We start from the raw sequence: 21,962 nt of genomic DNA, 5'->3' as shown, positions 1-21,962 counted from the left end.
TTCAGCATTTGTTGTTTCTAGATTTTCTGATGATGCCCATTCTAACCGATGTGAGGTGATACCTCATTGTAGTTTTGGTTTGCATTTCTCTAATAATTAGTGATGTTGAGCAGCTTTCCATGTGCCTCTTGGCCATCTGTATGTCTTCTTTGCAGAAATGTCTATTTAGGTCTTCTGCCCATTTTTTGATTGGGTTGTTTGTTTTCTTACTATTGAGCTCCCAGCAGCCTTATTTTTAATAGCCAAATATTGTAAACAACCCAAATGTCTATCAACAGGTAAACTGACTAGAAAACTGCAGTATATTTATATAATGTAATGCTACTCATCAGTAAAAGTAACAAAATATTTTTTGTAACAGCTTTAGAGAGATATAATTTACATACCATAAAATTCACCCATTTAAAGTATACAAGGCAAAGGTTTTTGGTATACTGACAGAGCTGTGCAAACCATCACCACAATCAATTTGAGAACATTTCAACACCCCACAAAGAAAACCTGGGCACCTCCCTGGTGGTCCAGTGGGTAAGACTCCGCTCTCCCAATGCAGCGGGCCCAGGTTTGATCCCTCATCGGGGAACTAGATCCTGCATGCATGCCGCAACGAAGTATGCCGCAACTAAGACCCGGTGCGGCCAAAATAAGTAAATAAGTAAATAAAAAAAAAAAGAGTAACAAAAAAAGAAAGAAAACCTGCACACCTTCAATTTTCCCCCCAACTTTTGCCCCCAGCCCTAGGCAACCACTAATCTACTTTCTGTCTCTATACATTTGCCAATTCAGAACATTTCATTTAAAAATGGAATCATGGGGCTTCCCTGGTGGCGCAGTGGTTGAGAGTCCGCCTGCCGATGCAGGGGACACGGGTTCGTGCCCCGGTCCGGGAAGATCCCACATGCCGTGGAGCGGCTGGGCCCGTGAGCCATGGCCACTGGGCCTGCACGTCCGGAGCCTGTGCTCCCCAACGGGAGAGGCCACAACAGTGAGAGGCCCGCGTTTCGCAAAAAAAAAAAAGGAATCATGCAATATGTGTTTGTCTGTGTGTGTGTGGCTGGCTTCTTTCTCTTAGCATAATGTTGTCAAGGTTCAGCCATGCTGTAGCGTGTATCAGTACCTCACTTTTTTTTTTAATTTTTATTTATTTATTTATTTGGCTGTGTTGGGTCTCCGTTTCTGCACCTGGGCTTTCTCTAGTTGTGGCGAGCGGGGACTACTCTTCGTTGTGGTGCGCGGGCTTCTTATTGCGGTGGCTTCTCTTGTTGAGGAGCGTGGGCTCTAGGTGCGCGGGCTTCAGTACTTGTGGCTCATGGGCTTAGTTGCTCCGCGGTATGTGGGATCTTCCTGGAACAGGGCTCGAACCCGTGTCCCCTGCGTTGGCAGGCGGATTCTTAACCACTGCACCACCAGGGAAGTCGCTCATTTCTTTTTATGGCTAAACAATATTCCATTGCATGAATATATCACATTCGATTTATTCATTCATCACATGATGGGCATTTGGGTTGTCTCCACATATTGACTGTTATGAATAATGCTGCTATAAACATTTGTGTACAAGTTGTACACACATGTATGTTTTCATTTCTTTTGGGAATAAATGTAGGATTGGAATTGTTGGGTCAAATGGTAACTCTCTGTTTAACTTTTTGACGAACGGCCAGACTGTTTTCCAATGTGGTTGTACCATTTTACATTCCTATAAGCAGTGTATGCGAGTTATGATTTTTCTACATACTCACCAATACTTGCTATTATCTGACTTTTTAACTATAGCCATCCTAGTGGGTGTGAAGTGGTATCTCATTGTCGTTTTTTTTTTTTTTTTTTTTTGCGGTACGCGGGCCTCTCACTGTTGTGGCCTCTCCCGTTGGGGAGCACAGGCTCCGGACGTGCAGGCCCAGTGGACATGGCTCACGGGACCAGCCGCTCCGCGGCATGTGGGATCTTCCCGGACCGGGGCATGAACCCGTGTCCCCTGCATCGGCAGGCGGACTCTCAACCACTGCGCCACCAGGGAAGCCCCTCATTGTCGTTTTGATTTGCATTTCTCTGATGACTAATGATGGTAAGCATCTTTCCATGTACATTTGTGTATCTTCTTTGGAGAAATGTCTATTGAGATCATTTACTCATTTGCAAAATTGGATTGTTTGTCTTTTATTGTTGAGTTGTAAGCGTTCTTTACATAGTGTAGATATAAGTCCCTTATCAGAGGAATAAATTATTAATACACCCAACAACACAGATGAATCTCCAAATAATTATACCAAGGGAATTCCTTGGCAGTCCAGTTGTTAGGACTCTTGTGCTTTCACTGTCGAGGGCCTAAAGTCCCACAAGTTGTGCAGCACGGGAAAAAAAAAATATTACACCAAGTGAAAGAAACCAGACAAAAAAGTGTAAATACTGTAGACTATGTAAAATTCTAGAAAATGTGAAATAATCTATAGTTACAGAAAACAGATCATGGACAAGCAGAGGGAGAGTTTGGGGGGAGGTGCAGGGAGGGAGGGTCTACAAAAGGGCACAAAGAAACATTTGGGGGTAATGTCTATTTTCATTATCTTGACTGTGGTGATGGTTTCATGGGTGTATACATAAAACTTATCAAATTACACACTTTAAATGTGCAGTTTATTGAATGTCAATTAACCTCAATAAAGCTATTTTAAAAGAGTCCAAGGGACTTTACAATCCTCTGTTGCTTCATGTTTGTCATGTTACTATTTTTTCACCCTGAAAAGCTCCCTCCCAACTGTACTCCCCCCGATTTATTTTGCTCTTCTACCCTCACCAATGTTCTGCAACATCTCTCATCCCACCTGGCTCTATTCCTGGACACACCCTATTTCCTGTCACATTTATTGGTGCTTCTCTCCCTAAGGCTTCCCAGGTCCCAGGACAATGCATACTTAAGGCCCTCTCAGAATTTAGCCCAGGGTCTCAGTTCTGTTTAACGTGGTGGTTAAAAGCACAGACTCTGAGACAGACTGCTTGGGTTCCAATCCTGGTTTTTCTATCCTGACCTTAAGCAAGTTCATTAATTGTTTTATGCCTTAGTTTCCCCCTATATAAAATGGGCATAAATTGAGTGCTCACCTCATAGGGTTTGTGTGATGATTAAATGAATTAATGTATGTAAGGTGCTTAGATCAGTCCCTGGCACGTGGTAAGCATAGGTAAGGCTTTGCTATTATTTATTCTTGGAATAAGGATGGAGATTTGCCAAAAATTTGGTGGGCCGCTATTTCTGGGTAGAAAGAATTTTCAGGATGTTTGGGAAGTAGCTTCATCATGGTTTTCTCTTTGTGGTAGGGTCTATTGCTGCTGGCCCTTCTCTTGTTAGAAATTCTGATTGGTGATTTTTCTTTGTTGTGTATTTCCCTCCATGGTACCTATAGACATTGAGGGCATGGTGAACGTGTTATTAAGGGGATACACAAAGGTAGCGTGGGGCAAGATTATCGCATGGAATTGAAATGAGCTCTAAGCCTTTGAACATTTGTTATGTGAACCTGGGGAAGGGAGGGGTATACTCCAAAATCTGTTTTTTCCAGTCATCTTTTTTGGTCAGAAATTTGCTAACTCACTCCTTGATTCATCAGCACTATGAGAACAGGTAGAACAGAGAGCAGAACACAGACTTATTCTGTGGATTCAGCGGAGCACACTGACCCTAGCACACCTCTCCTTGGGGGACCCCTGCTTTCTCTTTGTTTGTTGACCCAGCCTTGTAAGGCTTCCCTTTACCTAATAAAGCTTAATCCTTCACCTATGCTGAGTGATATTCTAGAATGCATTCTAAATCCTGGAAGACAATAGGTGATGACCCAGAAAGGCTCCCATGGCATGACAGAAACACACTGAGAGTCATACAGTCTATTCCTTTGTCTCAGTCCCTGTTTATTGTTGGTCTGGGGATTAGGATGATTCTCTGAGCAGAGAGGTCCCTACAGGATAATTAAAAGGTGACCATATAAATAGTTCCGTAAATTAAACCAAGGCAGTGTACTTAGTTCTAGCTGAATCTCGATACTAATTGGCTTCCTCTGACCAAATTATAAGGCCTTCTTTTAAAACTTTAAAAAATTTCTAAATTATTTTTTAATTGTGGTAAGAAATGCACGACATAAAATTTACCATCTTAACCATTTTTAAGTTACAGATCAGTACTATTAACTATATTTACATTGTTGTGCAGCCAATCTCTGTGTCCATTAAACAATTCCCCATTCAGCCCAGCTCCTGGCAACCACCATTCTACTTTCTGTTTTTATGAATATAACTACGCTAGATACTCATATAAGTGGAATCATACAGTATTTATCTTTTGTGACTGTCTTAATTCACTTAGCTTAATGTCCTCAGAATTCATCCATGTTGTGTCATGTGTCAATTTCACTCTTCTTTAAGACTGAATAATATTCCATTGTATGTGTACACCACAATTTGTTTACCCAATCATCTGTTAATGGACATTTGGATTGCTTCCATCCCTTGGTTGTTATGAATAGTGCTGCTATGAACGTGAGTGCACAAATAAGTTTTCAGCTTCCTGCTTTCAGGGGTTTTTAAATTACATACCCAGAAATGGAATTGTTGGATCATATGGTAAAGGCTTTGCTTCCTTTCTTATCTTGGAAAAAAAACATTATTTTAATGTTAAAATGAACTGACTTTATCTTGGAATAGAAAATAAAAACTGCATGAATTTCTAAGATAAAACGTAACACTTCAAAGTTATTTCATGTTATCATAAGCTGTATAGGATTACTCCTCATATTTTTCCTCTTCTCTCCCTTTAGGGCATCTTTAGTGGAAAGTTTGAAAAGTACTATTTCAAGACAAGTGGATTTAAAAAGGCTTTCATCAGGATCAGGAATGTAAATTCAGTACTTGCATTAATACTGTGTCCCCAGAAGAACTTTGAATTAAATTGTAACAGAAAGTTTGAAGGAATCACGTACTGTTTATGTACCCATCTCTAAACTGTATGGCTGTTAACATAACTGATGCCATCTTGGGCCCATTCAATTCCTCCTATTCTTCCACTGACTCTACCTAGGGCTGACCTGTATAGTAAGCTCTTCTCTGTCATCAAGGGCTTTGTAGTAGTAGATATAGTTTAATGACCGTTAGGTCTAGGTGGTCTTTATGCTCTATTCGTCCCCAAACAGTGATGCAAACCTTCACTGCTATATTCCCAGCACCGAAGAGACTAGTTACCTATTCATAAATCTTGGCTTAGGAACGCACTTCTTGTTTCCAACTGTATACCCCCTAACCCTAGGTTAATTATGAAATTGTCCCAATGGCATCTTGGCGGTGCAGAGTGCAGCTGTGACTGCTTCTGGATCGTTAACTGGCCAATCCCACCCTGTGAGTAAGTTACCGTATGAGAAACTGATTCATTGATTATATGGAGCTACGTGCATCATTTTTTGGTCTCAGGATAACTTCTCAGTTCAGTGGGCACTTTTTGTTCCTTCCGTCCTCCAAAACTAAACTCTTTTGGGTTTTCCTAATTAATACATAGATTTAGTGCTGAGTCTTTCCTTTCTTTCATCCAGGTGAGAAATGGGCTCTTTTAGATCCCTACCATTTATTCGTTACATTGGCATAGATGCCAGACAAAGAAATAAAAGCATCCCAATTGGGAAGGAAGAAGTAAAAGTATCTCTATCTGCAGATGATATGATCTTGTATATAGAAAGTCCTAAAAAATACACTAAAAAACTTTTAGAACTAATAAATGAATTGAGCAAGTTTGCAGGATACAAGATCGATATACAAAATCAATTGTATTTCTATATACTTACCGTGTACAATCCAAAGATAAAATTAAAAAACAATTTTATTTATAAAAATAGGAATAAACTTAACAAAAGAAGTGCAAAACTTATACTCTGAAAACTACAAACACTGTTGAAAGAAATTAAAGATCTAACTAATTAGAAGAACATCCCATGTTCATGGATTGGAAGACAACATTGTTAAGATGGCAATACTCCTCAAACTGATCTACTGAATCAGTGTAATCTCTATAGTGTCCCAGCTGAGTTCTTTGTAGAAATTGACAAGCTGATTCTAAAATTTATATTGAATTTTAAGGTACCCAGAATAGCCACAATTATCTTAAAAAAGAAGAAAGTAGGAGAACTCACACTTCCCAATTTCAAAATTTAAAATAAGGCAATGGTGGGAATTCCCTGGTTGTCCAGTGGCTAGGACTGTGTACTTTCACTGCTGAGGGTGCAAGTGCAATGCCTGGTCAGGGAGCTAAGATCCCACAAGCCATACAGCATGGCCAAAAGATAAATAAATAACAAACTAAAATGGAATGAGATAAAATAAGGCAATGGTGATCAAGACAGTGTGGTACTGGCACAAGGACAGACATATAGATCCAAGGAATAGAATTGACAGTCCAGAAATAAACCCATACATCTATGGGCAACGGATTTTCAACAAGAGTGCCAAGACCACTTAATGGAGAAAGAATCGTCTTTTCAACAAATGGTGCTGGAAAAACTATATATTCACATGCAAAAGCATGAAGTTCGCACACACATACAAAAATTAACTCACAATGGATGTGTTGGGCTGCACCCCGCAGTGCTGCAAGCCCTGTCTTGCAGCTTCAAGACTGAAGAAGAAAGAGCCAGGAGTCAGTGACAAGAGACATCAGGGGTTTAATGGAGCAGGGAGCTAACATGTCTGAAGCAAGGTCCTGGAGTGACACCCCACCATGCCCAGCAGATGGCAGGCGGGACATGGCAGTGATCTTCACTACCAGGGGAAGACAGAGATTACTAGTTTTAGGGGGAATTGATGTCAGGTTGGCTCATCAGTTGCCAGGGCAACCAGCCGAGGGGCGCGCCCCTCACCGCTGCTTTGATCAACTAACATAGTGGCGATATTTCTGATCTAAAGATTAGAACAATCACTAGCTGGGGCCAGGAGCAAGTACATAGGCATTTACTGATTAGGCTCTATGATTAAGAGGGAGGGTCAGTCGTGTAAGCAGGGTGTAGGTGAGGCAGGGACTGGTCGAGCAGGGGATGTTCAGAGAGCAAGAGAACAGCCATCTTGGGTGGCCTGATCATACAGGATATACGATATAAAACTATAAAACTCTTTGAAGAGAACATGGTGGGGTAAATCTTCATGACCTTGGATTTGGCAAAGGATTCCTAGAAATGACACCAAAAGCATGAGGAGCAAAAACAACAAATAGATAAATTGGACTTTATCGACATTTACAAATTTTGTGCCTCAGAGGACACTGTCTTAGTCCATTCGAGCTGCTATAACAAAATACCACAGACTGAGCAGGTATAAACAACAGAAATTTGTTTCTCACTGTTCTTGAGGCTGGCAATCTGAGATCATCGTACCAGCATAGCTGGGAGAGGACCCTCCTCTGGGTTGCAGACTTCTCATTGTGTCCTCACATGGCACAAGGGGCTACGGAGCTCTGTGGGGTCTCTTTTATAAGAGCATAATTCCATTCATGAGGGCTCCACTCTCATGACCTAAGCACCTCCCAATGGCCCCATATCCTAATACCATCAAATTGGGCATTACAGTTTCAACATATGAATTTCAACGGGAGCACAAACATTCAGCTCCCACCATCGAGAAAGTGAAAAGACAACCTACAGAATGGGAGAAAATATGTACAAATCATATTGGATAAGAGACTTGTATCCAGTACATATAAAACACTGTTATAACTCAATAATAAAAAAGATAACCCAATTTAAAATGAGCAAAGCGTCTGAATAGGAATGAAGTATTGATCCATACTATAGCGTAGATAAATCTTGAAAACATCATGCCAAGTGAAAGAAGCCAGTCAAAAAAGGCTACATAATATATAATTCCATTCATATGAGATGTGCACAACAGCAAAATCGTTATGTAGAGAACATAGGTTAGTGGCTGCTTAGAGCAAGGGTGGGGAGAGAAGGGCATGGGGAGAGGAGTGATAGCTAAAGGAGATGGGGTTTCTTTTGAGGTGATGAAAATTGTTCTAAAATTGGTGATAGCTGTACATATTTGTGAATCTCCTAAAAATCATTGAATTGGACACTTTAAGTGGGTGAATTATACCCTATATGAATTATATCTCCATAAAGCTGTTTAAGAAAAAAAAGGGGGGGATTTATTAGAAAGACACAGGCTCATGTAACCCTAGGGTGGGGCTGAACCTGCTGGGCCCTCAGAGGCCCTGGAACTCTGGCCCAGAGGAGGGGTCCTCACATAATCCATAATTTACAGTATCAACACCACCCGGGAGTGCCTTAGAAAAGCAGATCCTTGGGCCACATGCAGACCTACCAAATTACATGCTCTGGGGGCAGGACCCAGAAAACAGCGTTTTAAGGACGCCTCTACATGAGGGATGCTGATGCAGGCTCAAGTTTGAGAATCACTTGAGCACTGTGTAGAAGCCAGGAAGCTTCTACCTCACCTCGGTATGTGTTTCTATCAGGGCACATGTATCTTCTGTTGTTACAGACAGATTTTCTGCACTGCCCATCCTCTCCCACACCTCACAGCAGTCTTCATGATAGGAAATGGCCACCAACCATTCCCGAATTTAAATCTCTTTTGGAGCACTAGCCGAATTGTGACTAGCATCCACTTCCAATTGCAAATTCTGGGGGAGGAACTCAGGGGGCCCAGTTTGTGTAAGCAACCTCTTCAAGGCTGTTCCCAGTGTAACCTTTGAATGGAGGAAGGTTGGGATCGGGAAGGGCCAGTTCCCAGAAAAGAGGTGAGGGAAGCAGAAAAAACAATGGGTATCCCTCATGGGAGGCAAGAGAAGAAAATCTAGGATGACTAACCATTGTCGTTTGCCTGGGACTTTCCTAGTTTTAGCACTGAAAGCCTCATGTCCTGGGAAAACCCTGGGTCCTGAGCAAACTAGAACAACTGGTCACCTGAGAATTGAAGGGTGGGGCTGGGAGGGAGGGGCTTTCACTTGGGGGTGGGCACAAAAGGAAGAGAAGGAGCTTGTAAGATTCTCAAGTGAGGGCATTTAGAGATGTTGGTGCATTTTTGGTTGTCGCCATGACGGGGGTATGCTACCGACACTCCACAATGCTTGAGTCAGACTTGCACAAGGAAGAATCGTCCTGCCCCAAATGCCAGTAGCTCTCCTGTTGAGAAACCCTTCCGTGACAAAATGACGGCATGACCAGCAACCTAGCTGCACATTAGAATCACCTGGAGCTTTAAGGTACCAAGATTGGAGCCCCAGACCTAGCCCCAGGATTTCTGATTTAACTGGTCTAGAGAGGTACCCAGGCATCACCACCCCAGGTGATTTTTTTTCTTTTTTCCTTTTTTGGGGTGGCTGTGTAGGATATTCGTTTCAGCATGTGGGGTATATTTTGCGGCATGCAGACTTCTTAAGGGATCTAGTTCCCCGACCAGGGATCAAACCCGGGCCCACTGCATTGGAAGCACTGAGTCTTACCCACTGGACCACCAAGGAAGTTTCCCCTCCCTCCGCCCAGGTGAGTTTAATATGCAGCTGGGTTGATAGGCACCATTGAGAATCAAAGTGACATCAGGGAGGGCTGAGCTGTGGAAGTTGAAGTCTTGGGAGATGAAGTGTTGGGGCACAGGGGGAACAGGGAAGTTGAGCTGTCTGAGGCTGTAGAGAGATCTAGAAGGCTGGAGGACAATGAGGAGGGCGTTGGGTTTGTTCATGGAAGGAGGTCCTGGAGTCTGGATCCAGCAGCATGGAGCCAGAGCAGGTGCGTGCTCAGTGCCTACTAAGAGTAGAGTGGGAGGGAAGGTGGATGTAAATATCTGAATTCTTCCAGAAGCAAGAGCCAGCTAGCTGGTAAACACTTTGACCCCAGGAATCGGGGAGATGCAGGCACTGTGGAAGGTGTGACAGTGTTTACTGGTGCTTGGCTGGTGGAGTAGCCAAGCCTTTGGCTTGTTTACAGCCTGGGTAGCTCATTAAGCTACCGTTCCTCGCGTATTTGAAAAGCCTGTTGGTTTGGGGGTAAAAACTTGAGATTTCTAAGGATCTCAATAAGACCAGAAGTGACAGTTTGACTCCATATTTTTGTACAACGGTAATTACTTCACAGTGGTTTACAAGGAGCCAGTTCCAAAGCACTTTCACGTGATCTTACTTGGTCCTCCTTGTGTGTTGGATGGGCAGGTATCATGCCCCTTTTTCCAGCTTATGAAGGTAGTTACTTGGCTAGAGTCATATGGCCATAAAGTGGTGGTGCTGGGACTGGCACCAGGGGGTCTAATTTTTAGGATAGCCCACTTTCCACCATGCCGTACAAGAGAGAGTTATTTTTTTTCTCCCTACAGCCAAATGGAGTCTTCTGCATTTGTGAGGGAAGTGTAATCTGTCAGCCTGGGTGGGTTACAGTTTGACCCATATCATACCAGCTCCAATATATTGGTTAATACCCTGAAGTAAAACTGCACTAAAAGTCAAAAACCTATGGATATAATATGACTTATAGAAATTAAGCTTGTTGGGAGAAAGCTACTTTTCCCCTCCTCTGTGTCTGGCTTCCAAAGAGAAGAGTTCAACGAGTGAAGGAAGACTTTGTGAGGAATCAAGGAGAAGGAATCGGGGCAGCTTGGACGTTGACTGAACTGTGTATGTTTTTGCTCTACCATTGCCCTTGGGTTCTCTGTACAGTATTTTTTTTATTTTTCTGAAATGAATTTCACTTTGTTAATGTTCAGAAAAATTCAAACCTATTCTGTTTTCCCATCCCTGTTTATCAGAACTGTCCCTCAGGACATCTGTCTTTAAACTTTAAAGGCTCCTTTTGACTGTGGACAGTTCATTTGTGCTCTCCGTATTCCATAGAAATTCATGATCTCTATTCACCATCCTTCTCTCCCAGCCCCTCTCACCAGTTTGAATTTGCTTTGCAAGTGAAACTGGGGGAAAAGCTGGCCACGACTGAGGGCAGTTCTGAGCTGAAGAACCAGACAAAGGCAGGTGATATCCTCAGCACGTGAGCCCTGAATGTGGGTTTAAATGAAGGAAAGAGGTTCGTCCAGTGCTGGGTTTATGGCCGTCTCAGGTTGTGCAGCTGGAGGAATTTGGTATAGAATATGTGCCCTATGGATTGAAGTTGGGCCAGGAGGGGTCTGTGCTGTACAGCCTTTTGGCAAACAGCCACTAAGATTCAGTCAACACTGGCTCCTGACAACTATGACTTCAAGTTTATAGTGTCACTGTTTGGAAAAAAACACCTGTGTTGTTTTAAAAGTGAAAATAATCATTAGAAAGAAAAATTCAAATCATAGAAGCTTTATTAATGCATTTAACAAATATTTATTGTGTCCCTGCCCTATGTCAGGCACCATTCAAAGCACTGGGGATATGACAGTGACCTAGAGACTACATGTTAATGGAGAGAGTAGCCAAAAAATAATAAAAATATGGAATATGTCAAGGGGTGATTAATGTTATGAAGAAACACAGACAAAAAAGAAAGTAGAAACCACTCAAAATCCCATCCCTGGCGATAACCTTTGTTAACATTTTGTTGAAAATCCTTCCAGACACCACTCTACCTATATAGAAACATAGATATAATTTCATGTCAATGAGCATTTTCACATGCTGAGTCATAACCTGTTTCTTTTTCCAATAATATTTTCTGACATCTTTTCATGTCATAAATAAAAATTGACATAATTTTTTTCCAGTTTTGACTTTTTTTTTAATTTGGAAAATTTCAAACAGAGAAGTAGAGAGAATGGTATTGTGACCACAATTACCTGTCTCCTACATTTAATAATTGTTAACATATTTGTTTCATCTATTTTGGGGAGGACAGGGCTTATGTCTGTTAAACTAAATTACAGACTTCGTGAACATCTTACCTGTTCTGTTTCTACAGCAGTGGGGTGAAGGCCAAGTCAATTCTGACACTACCTGGAGTTAGTATCAGACTCCACAGGCTTAAGGGCTCAGTCCCCCTCAAGACTGCCTTCACTTCAAACGTCAGCCTTACTTCAGGGGTCCCCGGGCCACCTGCACTACTGACCAACTGGCTACAAATTCAGGGGTTCCCACTACCCCCACAGGTTTGATAATCTGCTAGAACAACTCACAGAACTCAGTTAAGTGCTACACATATAAATAAAGATGTATTTAAAAGGCTATACATAGCAGGAGGTCTGGGAAGAAGACAGAACTCCCATGCCCTCTCTTGGTGGAGTCAGGGTATATCACCCATCTGGCATATTAACCTGTTCATTAACCAGAAAGCTCTACTGAGCTTCAATGTCCAGAGTTTTGATCAGGGTTTCATTACTAGGCACAGATGATTATATCAGTGTTAAGTGATTGCACTTAATCTGGTCCAAAGTTGCAACTCTCTAATCACACGCATAGTCTTTCAAGTGACCAACCCCTATCTTGTCTTTTCATTGTTGAATTATGAGTTCTTTATATGTTCTGGATACTGATCCCTTATCAGATATTTGATTTGCAAACATTTTCTCTCATTTTGTGGGTTGTCATTTCACTTTCTTAATAGTGTTCTTTGACACACAAAAGTTTTTAGTTTTTTTTTTTTTTTTTTTTTTTTTTTTTTTTTTTTTTTTGTGGTACGCGGGCCTCTCACTGTTGTGGCCTCTCCCGTCGCGGAGCACAGGCTCCGGATGCACAGGCTCAGCTGCCATGGCTCACGGGCCCAGCCACTCCGCGGCATATGGGATCCTCCCAGACGGGGGCACGAACCCGTATCCCCTGCATCGGCAGGCGGACTCTCAACCACTGCGCCACCAGGGAGGCCCAAGTTTTTAGTTTTGATTGACTAAACTGATGAACTAAAATAGATAAATTGGACTATCTATTTTCCCTTTTGTTAATTGTGCTTTTGGTGCCGTATCTGAGAAACCATTGTCTAATCCAAGGTCATGAAGATACACTCTTTTAAGAGTTTTAAGAGTTTCATAGTTTTAGCTCTTACATTTAGGTTCTTTTTTAGTTTTGGTATATGGTGCAAGGTAGGTCCAATATCATTCTTTTGCTTGTGGATATTCATAGACCCTTTCAACTGTACTGAGTTGTCTTTCTTTGCATTTGGTCTGTAAACTCCATGAGGGCAGAGACCAAGGTGGTCTTACTAAATTTTTAACGAATGGATGAATTAGGCAACCAAAATATCAAGATTCTTTCCTTTGGTCAGAAATTATATCAACTGTGTACAGTAACACTGTTTTCATTGTGATATTGGTAGTTAAAATCTTTTGACAGTAACAATTCAGAAACAAACCAATATACAGGATGATAGGGACTGTACAACTTAACAGCCTTTGGAGCAAAACATTTGGATTCAAATCCTGATTTTCATTTAAGAAATGTGTAACCTTGGGCAGATTAATTACCTATTTCTTATTCGTTAAAATGGGGATTTACTTTATATAATTGTTAAAAGGATTAAATAAGACCTCATAACTACAGTGCTTTACACATTGTAAGCATTCATCAAATGGTGGCAGTTAATTAATTAATTAATTAATTAATTTTTGGATGCATTGGGTCTTTGTTGCTGCATGTGGGCTTTCTCTAGTTGCGGTGAGCGGGAGCTACTCTTCGTTGCATTGCACGGGCTTCTCATTGTGGTGGCTTCTCTTGTTGCAGAGCACAGGCTCTAGGCGTGTGGGCTTCAGTACTTGTGGCTTGCAGGCTCAGTAGTTGTGGCACATGGGCTTAGTTGCTCGGCAGCACATGGGATCTTCCCGGACCAGGGATGGAACCCGTGTCCCCTGCATTGGCAGGCAGATTCTTAACCACTGTGCCCCTAGGGAAGTCCCAGTAGTCGTTACTTATTAGTGCAAAGGAGAAGCAGCAACGTTTGGAAATTTTCTCCATAGTACAGATTCCAAGATTTATATTTTCTTTTGTGAATTGTGAATTGTTATACCATCGATGTTTGATTCGGGAAGAAAGGCATACACAAAAACACAATTCAGTGTGTTTGTGCAAATACTCTGGAGTCAGAGCGTCCTGGGCAATAGAATGAAATACCTTTTTGGGTGTCAGAATTTAGTGGAAAGGGAATTCTAAGCATTTTGTATTTATTTCAGCGCCACATTTTTCAGGTTTGTACAATAGTTATTTGATTACGTGTCTGTCTCCTCCATTAGGGTCTGCATACAAATCTTGTCTTAAATCATCTTTGAATTTGCAGTACAGTGGACACTCCACAGATGGTTGAATTGATGCGCCTTGTCCACGGGGGTCCAAAAGGACTCTCTGTAGAGGAATGGAGAAGTCGGAAGGAGGAGGAAAGACCTCGGATCCATTGCCAAGGAGAGGAGAGCTGCACAGGTGTGGGAGCCACGAGGGTCCTAGAGCTTCAGTCCGACGCAAGGAAGTAGAGAACCACTTCTTTCCTTCTCACTTCCGGGAGGGGGCGGCGAGACAAGAGGAGGCATGCGGGGAAGGAGGCAGTTTACGCCGCACCAGGCGGAAGTGTGCCAAAGGTTTTGGTGCTGCCGCTTCCGGTCCGGGTAAAGGCTGCTGAGGTATGCTGCATGGTCTGTGTCGGGCTGGGACAGCTTTCTGAGGGCAAGTCAGCGGGTCAAGAGGCGAGCACCGGCGTGTAGACTCAGAAGTCTATAGAGTCTAGTGGTAAGATCGGAAAAACAACCAGGAACTTGAATACGATCTAACCTCTGTTTCCGAGGGGGTAACTTCAACGGGGAACCCCTCTGCCCTGGTAACGGCCAAAGAGGAGATGGCGCCAGTCAGGGAGCGGCCGTGGCCGACAAAGTGAGGAAGCGCGAAGGCGGAGCAGCCGGAGAAGCCTCGGGAGAAAACACCAGAGCCATCGCTGCCGCCACCACCGCTACCACCATGGAAGGGGCAAAGCCGACATTGCAGCTCGTGTACCAGGCAGTGCAGGCGCTGTACCACGACCCAGATCCCAGCGGAAAGGAGCGCGCTTCGTTTTGGCTTGGGGAGCTGCAGCGTTCGGTGAGGGGCCGAGAGAGGCCATTCTGCGCCGCGGGGCAAGGGCTGGGTGGGACCTCGGCTGGAGCCGGCGCCCGGCCGTTGGCCTCCTGAGGTCCTCCTTGGGGAGGAGCTGCTGCCGCGGGGTGGGGCTGCGAAGCTCCATGTACGCGGCTTTTCGGAAACTAGTTGCAGCTGGCCGGTCGCGAAGTGGCCCTTTCCCCACCCCGTAGAATCTGGCTTGTAGGTCCTGTACTTCTCGCTCGTGGCTTCGATCTGGTCCTCTAAGTTTCACCCTTGCTACCATTTGTTTCTTAGGCCTTACTTTTCCGTTTTGTCTTTCTTCAACCAAATCCAATCCCAGTCTTTCTCTGTCTTCCACTTAAGGATGTTTTATCCGTCTCCCTTCGGTGTCCAGGTGTTACTCCGGCAATTCCTTCCCACTCATAGCCTTACATCTCACTGTTGCTTGCTGCTTTTCACTCTAGTTTGAGTACATTATTCTCGAAACTTCTCAGGCTTCTAGATCCTTATACACGTGAGTTTTCCCCGTGTTTTGGAGTGCAACACAACGTAAAGAAAAAAAATCAAACCTCGTTTCAGAAAATCTTTGCAGTTCTCATTTTGCTGCATATTGGTTTTCTAACCTTCTCTTTCCCCTGATTTTTAGCTTCTTTATAAGATACGGGTATCGTAGCTGCCTTGATTATTACAGATAATTGTGTCAGCATCCAATGAGGGGGTTAATTGCAGCCTATTATACTTATTGTGTTTCTGTGTTCTTTGAATCTCGTGTATTATGCTTCCTGCTCTAATTTTCCTACTTGCCCTTGCAGTGCTCTAATTCAGTGTGATTATGTGTACTTGGTGATATTGCTGACTTTACCTTTCTTATTTCTGCATTTATACGCCTAAGTATGTTTTAAAATTTGCTCCCTCCCCTTCCATTTCTTCTTTTAAACTCATAACTAGTACTTAAAGATGCTCTGCCCTTTTGAATCAGCTCCTAGGCTGTGAGTGCATAATAAGTATTTCAAAAATTGCAACTTTGAATATTACACTTAAAAAAAAAAATCGGGAACCCAAGTCCTGGGTGACCTCATGGAAGAGAAGGGAATAAGACTCACTGTTGGCTACACAAGAAAATCATTCATATGTGGTCTATCTTAGTGTTTAGTTAGTTTTTGTGATCTGGGGAGCCACACGTCCCTGATGTTAAAGTTTTCAAAGTAAAAATAGGAGAAATGCTACACCATACCGAAAGTCCGCCTTCCCTACTACACCTGCTTATTGCTGTATGTATTTTATTTTATTTTATTTTGTTTGTTTATTTATTTATTTATTTTTGCGGTACGCGGGCCTCTCACTGTTGTGGCCTCTCCATTTGCGGAGCACAGGCTCCAGACGCGCAGGTTCAGCGGCCATGGCTCACGGGCCCAGCCACTCCGCAGCATGTGGGATTTTCTCGGACCGAGGCACGAACCCGTGTCCCCTGCATCGGCAGGCGGACTCTCAACCACTGCGCCACCAGGGAAGCCCCCTGCTGTATGTATTTTAAATCAGTATTTTAGTGCTTACCATGTACCAGCAACTGCTAGGTGTTGGTGTATGGAAATGAACCAGACCAAAAAAATCTTTGCTTGGCACAGGATATTTGTGATGTTTAAACGAGTTAATACCTACAAAGAGCTTAACAAAGTTCTTGGAACCTAGAACTCAAAATATGTTAATAATTGTTATTTAAATATTAGTCACTTAGTTTTCACTAGTCTCTGTTACAGCCTTACATCATCACCATCATCATCATCACTATTTACAGTCAGGTCCCAACAGGAACAGATGGCACACTTGAAATAGACTAATTTGAGGAGTGTTTGTTTTATAAAGGTACTGTTTATAAAGATGTGGATATAATGGGGTACCACAAAAGATAGTGTAGTACCCTGTAGCCAAACTGTTAGCAGCCCTAAGCCAGAAGAGGTAAGAGAGAGAGTGGTTACTTCTTGGACTCTCAGGAGAAGTATGGAGTTGGCTGCCTTGAGAGGAATTGTAGTTTTCAGTTGAAGGGACATAGCCAGCATGAGGTGATTCTGCAGGGAGGAAGTGGAAGAATAAATACCTACACCTTATTCTCCTAACTTCCACCTGGGATTTCCCAATGGGCAAACCTAACCCTAAGCTAGGGGACTCAGGAACCTGTTGATCTGTTCCATAGAGGTCAGCATACTGGGGCAGAAAACATGGTAGAGAAGAGTGGAAAAGTGGACCTGGAAAATAGCACAGTCACACATCATCATTTTTAGGCAACTTGCAGCATCTGGATTGACAATTCAGCTAACACTTTGGCTTCTTAATTCCTTTACTTTTTTCTAAGCCACCTGGTCACACAGTCACATCTTGGATCTTGTCATTGCTAAAAAGTCACCAACCCCCCCTAAATCACTAACTCACGCAGTGAGCTCTGATGACACAACCAACTGAAATTCTTCTAGTTTGCTGGCTCAGGAATCTCAAGTACTGTCATGTAATAGTTTTTACTTTTTTGAAATCTTACATAATTTTAATTTTATCGAAATGAAAAACTTATTAATTTGTTAATTTAGTAATAAAAGTTATTATTGTTAAAATTTTATAAAGATTTTAGCCAAACTTTAAAAACTTTCTAAAGTTATAAAATGGGAATAGTTTTAGAAGATTTAGGAAGAAAAAAGAGCAGTTTCATAGTTTCTCCTATGAAAAATGAGGATTTAGGCTTCCTCCGCTTCCTCACACCCCATCACTCATAGGTATGCCTATGGTATGCCACATTTTTGGTTAACATAGGTATACCACATTTCTGGTTAAATCATTACACATTGTGAATCATGAAGTGTGTATACCCTGATCATTTCTTTTTTGTGCAACCTTTTTTTTTGGTGGTAATCATTACCTTTTTCTTTTTTTCACGTTTGCCTTCTTTTCTCTATATGTACAGTAATTCATCCCAAACTCTCTGTTAGTAGGTGTAAATATCCTCTTAGTATGTTCACACTGGTAATCTGTTTCCTTTTTTGGTGGAAGGAAACCTCTCCTGAGAGCCCTCTGTCTCCCTGCTCCAATCTGGCCTGGTTGTTCTCCAGGTCTCTTGCATAATTATTATCCTGGGATCTCACTGTCCTAGGGAATTCCTTTTTCTTTCTTGTATTGGATGTGCTGAATCCTGGCTCCCACGATCTTTTCTTGAATTACTCCCTCATTTGACAGATAATTGAGAGGGGAACCTTCATCTCTTCTCTGTCATTGTTGGTCTTTTTTCTTGGACCACTTTTACCCTGAGCGTTCTGTAGTCTTCTGCCTGGAGGTTATGAACTAGGCTGCCAGTGGCAGGTAGGAGAATGAACTGGAGGAGGAATCTAAAGGCTAAGTATGTAGACTTTAGTTTATATAATCTGTTTTTCAGTATGATACTCCTGTCCTTAGGTGAGTCTGTTGTCCAAGAGTCCAGAGTCCCTTTACTTCAGTCTCTGCAAAGTAAACCTTGAGTTTTCTGTGATGGTGGGAGGATAGTATAGTAGCCTGGCCCCTCAGAGTCAGGGAGCAAATCTAGGAAACTAAACCGCTTACACAGATTTTGAAGCCATTCCTTTGTTTTTTGTTCTGTCTGTGCATCTGTCTTCAGGTGTATCTCAGTACTTCTAATTCTTGAGCCTTACTGGGATTTTGCAAATGAATTAGTTTGCCTCTTGGCTTCCCCCATTCTTATCCCTTCCCCCTCCCTGCTGCCAGACAAATTTCAGCTTTCTCAGACCTTCTCTGAGAGTTAACACTTACCCAGCAGCTTTCTCCTTTTCACAGTTTTGTTAATATCATTCGTGTTTCCATTTTCTGTCCTTGTGGGTTCCCTCATCCTTGGGGGAAAAAATCTTTTTACTCTGATTTTGGAGGGAATTTGAGGGCAAACAGATGTTTCAATCAGTTAAATTGTGTTAAACACAAGTCTTAGTTCTTGAATTTCATCAAAACCGTATTCCATTGACTGGCCCTTTTTCTTGTTAGGTCTTGTCTTTTTCCAGGGACTATCGCTCTCCTCCCTTTCTTCAATATACCACCAGCCCTTCACCTCTGATGTGGTAGAACTTGAGCGTGTGGATCCAACTGCTTCTCCTGTCCGATTTCAGTGCTCTGCATCTCATTATCTGAATTCTCAGGAACCTTGATCTTTTGGTTATCCTGTGTCTCACTGGTATCCTAAAACTCCCTCTTTACTGGATCCTTCCCATCAGCATTCACACAGCTGTAGTATCTCCCAGAATAAGCAAATGGTTTTTTGTGGGGAGGGGATGCAGCCTTTGTCTGGTTTTATGATTTTTTAATTTTTTTCTTACCTTTGGACTTTTACTATTACTTTTTCCCAATCCTGTCTTCAAATGAAGAAACTAGCCCATCTTTTCAAAGCCTAGCTTAAATTCTTTCTCCTTAAAGTCTTAACAGATTCTCTTCCGCTGAAAGTCATTTCTGCCCCTGCCCCAACACCGAAAGCACTTTAATTGCATTTATCATTTTTTTAACCTTTTTGAAAATTTGTTTTGTCTCCCCCAATAGACGGTAGGATCCTTTCAGATGTTTATATAATCTGATACCATAGTTGAAGGAATAAACCATGATTAGTAAGAAATGATGAAGATGTCTGAGAATTTCTTTTTTTTTTTGAACATCTTATTGGAGTATAAATGCTTTACAAGGGTGTGTTAGTTTCTACTTTATAACAAAGTGAATCAGCTATCCATATAGATATATCCCCATATCTCCCCCCTCTTACGTCTCCCTCCCACCCTCCCTATCCCACCCCTCTAGGTGGACACAAAGCACCGAGCTGATCTCCCTGTGCTATGCGGCTGCTTCCCACTAGCTATCTATTTTATCTTTGGTAGTATATATGAGTCCATGCCACTCTTTCACTTCATCCCAGCTTACCCTTCCCCCTCCCCATGTCCTCAAGTCCATTCTCTACGTCTGCGTCTTTATTCCTGTCCTGACCCTAGGTTCTTCAGAACATTTTTTTTTTCAGATTCCATATATATGTGTTAGCATACGGTATTTGTTTTTCTCTTTCTGACTTACTTCACTCTGTATGACTGACTCTGGGTCCATCCACCTCACTACAAATAACTCAACTTCATTTCTTTTTATGGCTGAGTAATATTCCATTGTATATATGTGCCACATCTTCTTTATCCATTCATCTGTCGACGGACACTTAGGTTGCTTCCACGTCCTGGCTATTGTAAATAGAGCTGCAATGAACATTGTGGTACATGACTCTTTTTGAATTATGGTTTTCTCAGGGTATATGCTCAGTATTGGGATTGCTGGGTCTTATGGTAGTTCTACTTTTAGTTTTTTAAGGAACCTCCATACTGTTCTCCATAGTGGCTGTATCAGTTTACATTCCCACCAACAGTGCAAGAGGGTTCCCTTTTCTCCACACCGTCTCCAGCATTTATTGTTTGTAGATTTTTTGATGATGGCCATTCTGACTGGTGTGAGGTGATACCTCATTGTAGTTTTGATTTGCATTTCTCTAATGATTAGTGATGTTGAGCATTCTTTCATGTGTTTTTTTTGTCAGTCTGTAGACGCACAGTTTCTTAAAAATGTTCCTGAATGCATAGCTGCTTGTAGCACCTCCAAAGGGGCAGTTGGATGACTCAGATTTGTCTTTTTCTATGAATTTCATTTATTTTTGCTGCTTCTCTCTAACATATCCATGGATGATTGAAAATAAACAATATTATTCAGCCTCCTATGATGCTCTGTTTTCAGTCTTTCCAATCTTTTTTAAAAAGCAGTCTTTATGAGATAAGTTTTTATTACCCTCCTTTTATGCTTTGAACAACTTGAGTACAGAAAAGGAGAGGAACTTTTTGACACAATAAGCCTTTCTTGAAGTGGTCACTAAGTGACATTTTAAACCAAAAATCTGTTTTAGAGTAGTCACAAGACATGCAGTGTAGTAGCCTAGTGTTTTAATTTTCAATTTGAAATTGGTAAAGAATTCCCTGGTGGTCCAGTGGTTAGGACTCTGTGCTTTCACTGCAGAGGGCCCCGGGTTCAGTCCCTGGTTGGGAAATTAAGATCCCACAAGCCGCATACTGTGGCTGGGGGAAAAAAAAATCTACTTTAGTTGAAAACAGAAAATGTAGTAACTAAAATTATGCCATATAAAGTAGCATCCAGGGAGTTTCCCTGGTGACGCAGTGTTTGAGAGTCCACCTGCCGATGCAGGGGACACGGGTTCGTGCCCCGGTCCGGGAAGATCCCACATGCCGCAGAGCGGCTGGGCTCGTGAGCCATGGCCCGTGAGCCTGCGCATCCAGAGCCTGTGCTCCACAACGGGAGAGGCCAAAACAGTGAGAGGCCCACGTACCGCAAAAAAAAATAAATAAATAAAAAATAAAGTAGCATCCAAAACTGTACAGTCCCTAAGGAAATTAACAAAAAAAAATGAAATTCGTAAGGAACAGAATTTGCCTGGTTTGTTTCAAAACCACTTTGAATAATATACGTTTTGAAAAACTATTATCCTTACTTCCCTCTTCCCCGTACTTATTAATCTTAGAGTCATTTAGTATAGTTATAATGATTCTGGTGACAATAGATTTGGTATAACGGTATAATTTGGACATGGTTCAGCCCATGCTATGAGTTAGCATCTTTTCTCTTTCTCTGGTATTTGTATAAAACAGCCATTTTCTGAAGAATCTACATTCATTAAACTTTTTTCCACCAAAATTCTTGGAAACAGCCTACAGCCATGGTTTTGTTTTATGGGATAGGCAGATATCACTGATGTCTTCCAAGTGTTTTAAAAGAAAAAATTATTTTGAGACAGATCTTAAAGGAAGCCTATTTAACAGTGGACTACTCTGAATACTTAGTAGTTTTCTTTGTCCACCTCTAGTAACCAAAATTAGTAGACAATGCAGAAACCAATGGAAGGGAAGAC

The 21,962-nt window shown here is 42.1% G+C and overlaps 1 protein-coding gene across 1 annotated transcript in view; it reads left to right on the top strand.

The window, feature by feature from the left end:
- Positions 1-21,962, top strand: part of TNPO3 (transportin 3) — a 322,931-nt gene that overhangs the window by 99,796 nt on the left and 201,173 nt on the right. The window contains exon 3 of the mRNA XM_082632672.1: positions 14,214-15,001. The gene's annotated coding sequence lies outside the window, so the exon portion shown is untranslated. The remainder of the gene's footprint in view (positions 1-14,213; positions 15,002-21,962) is intronic.

Source organism: Mesoplodon mirus, assembly GCF_964341445.2.
Source record: "Mesoplodon mirus genome assembly, chromosome: 9".
Lineage (NCBI taxonomy): Eukaryota > Metazoa > Chordata > Mammalia > Artiodactyla > Ziphiidae > Mesoplodon > Mesoplodon mirus.
This window is presented reverse-complemented; position numbering and strand designations above follow the sequence as displayed.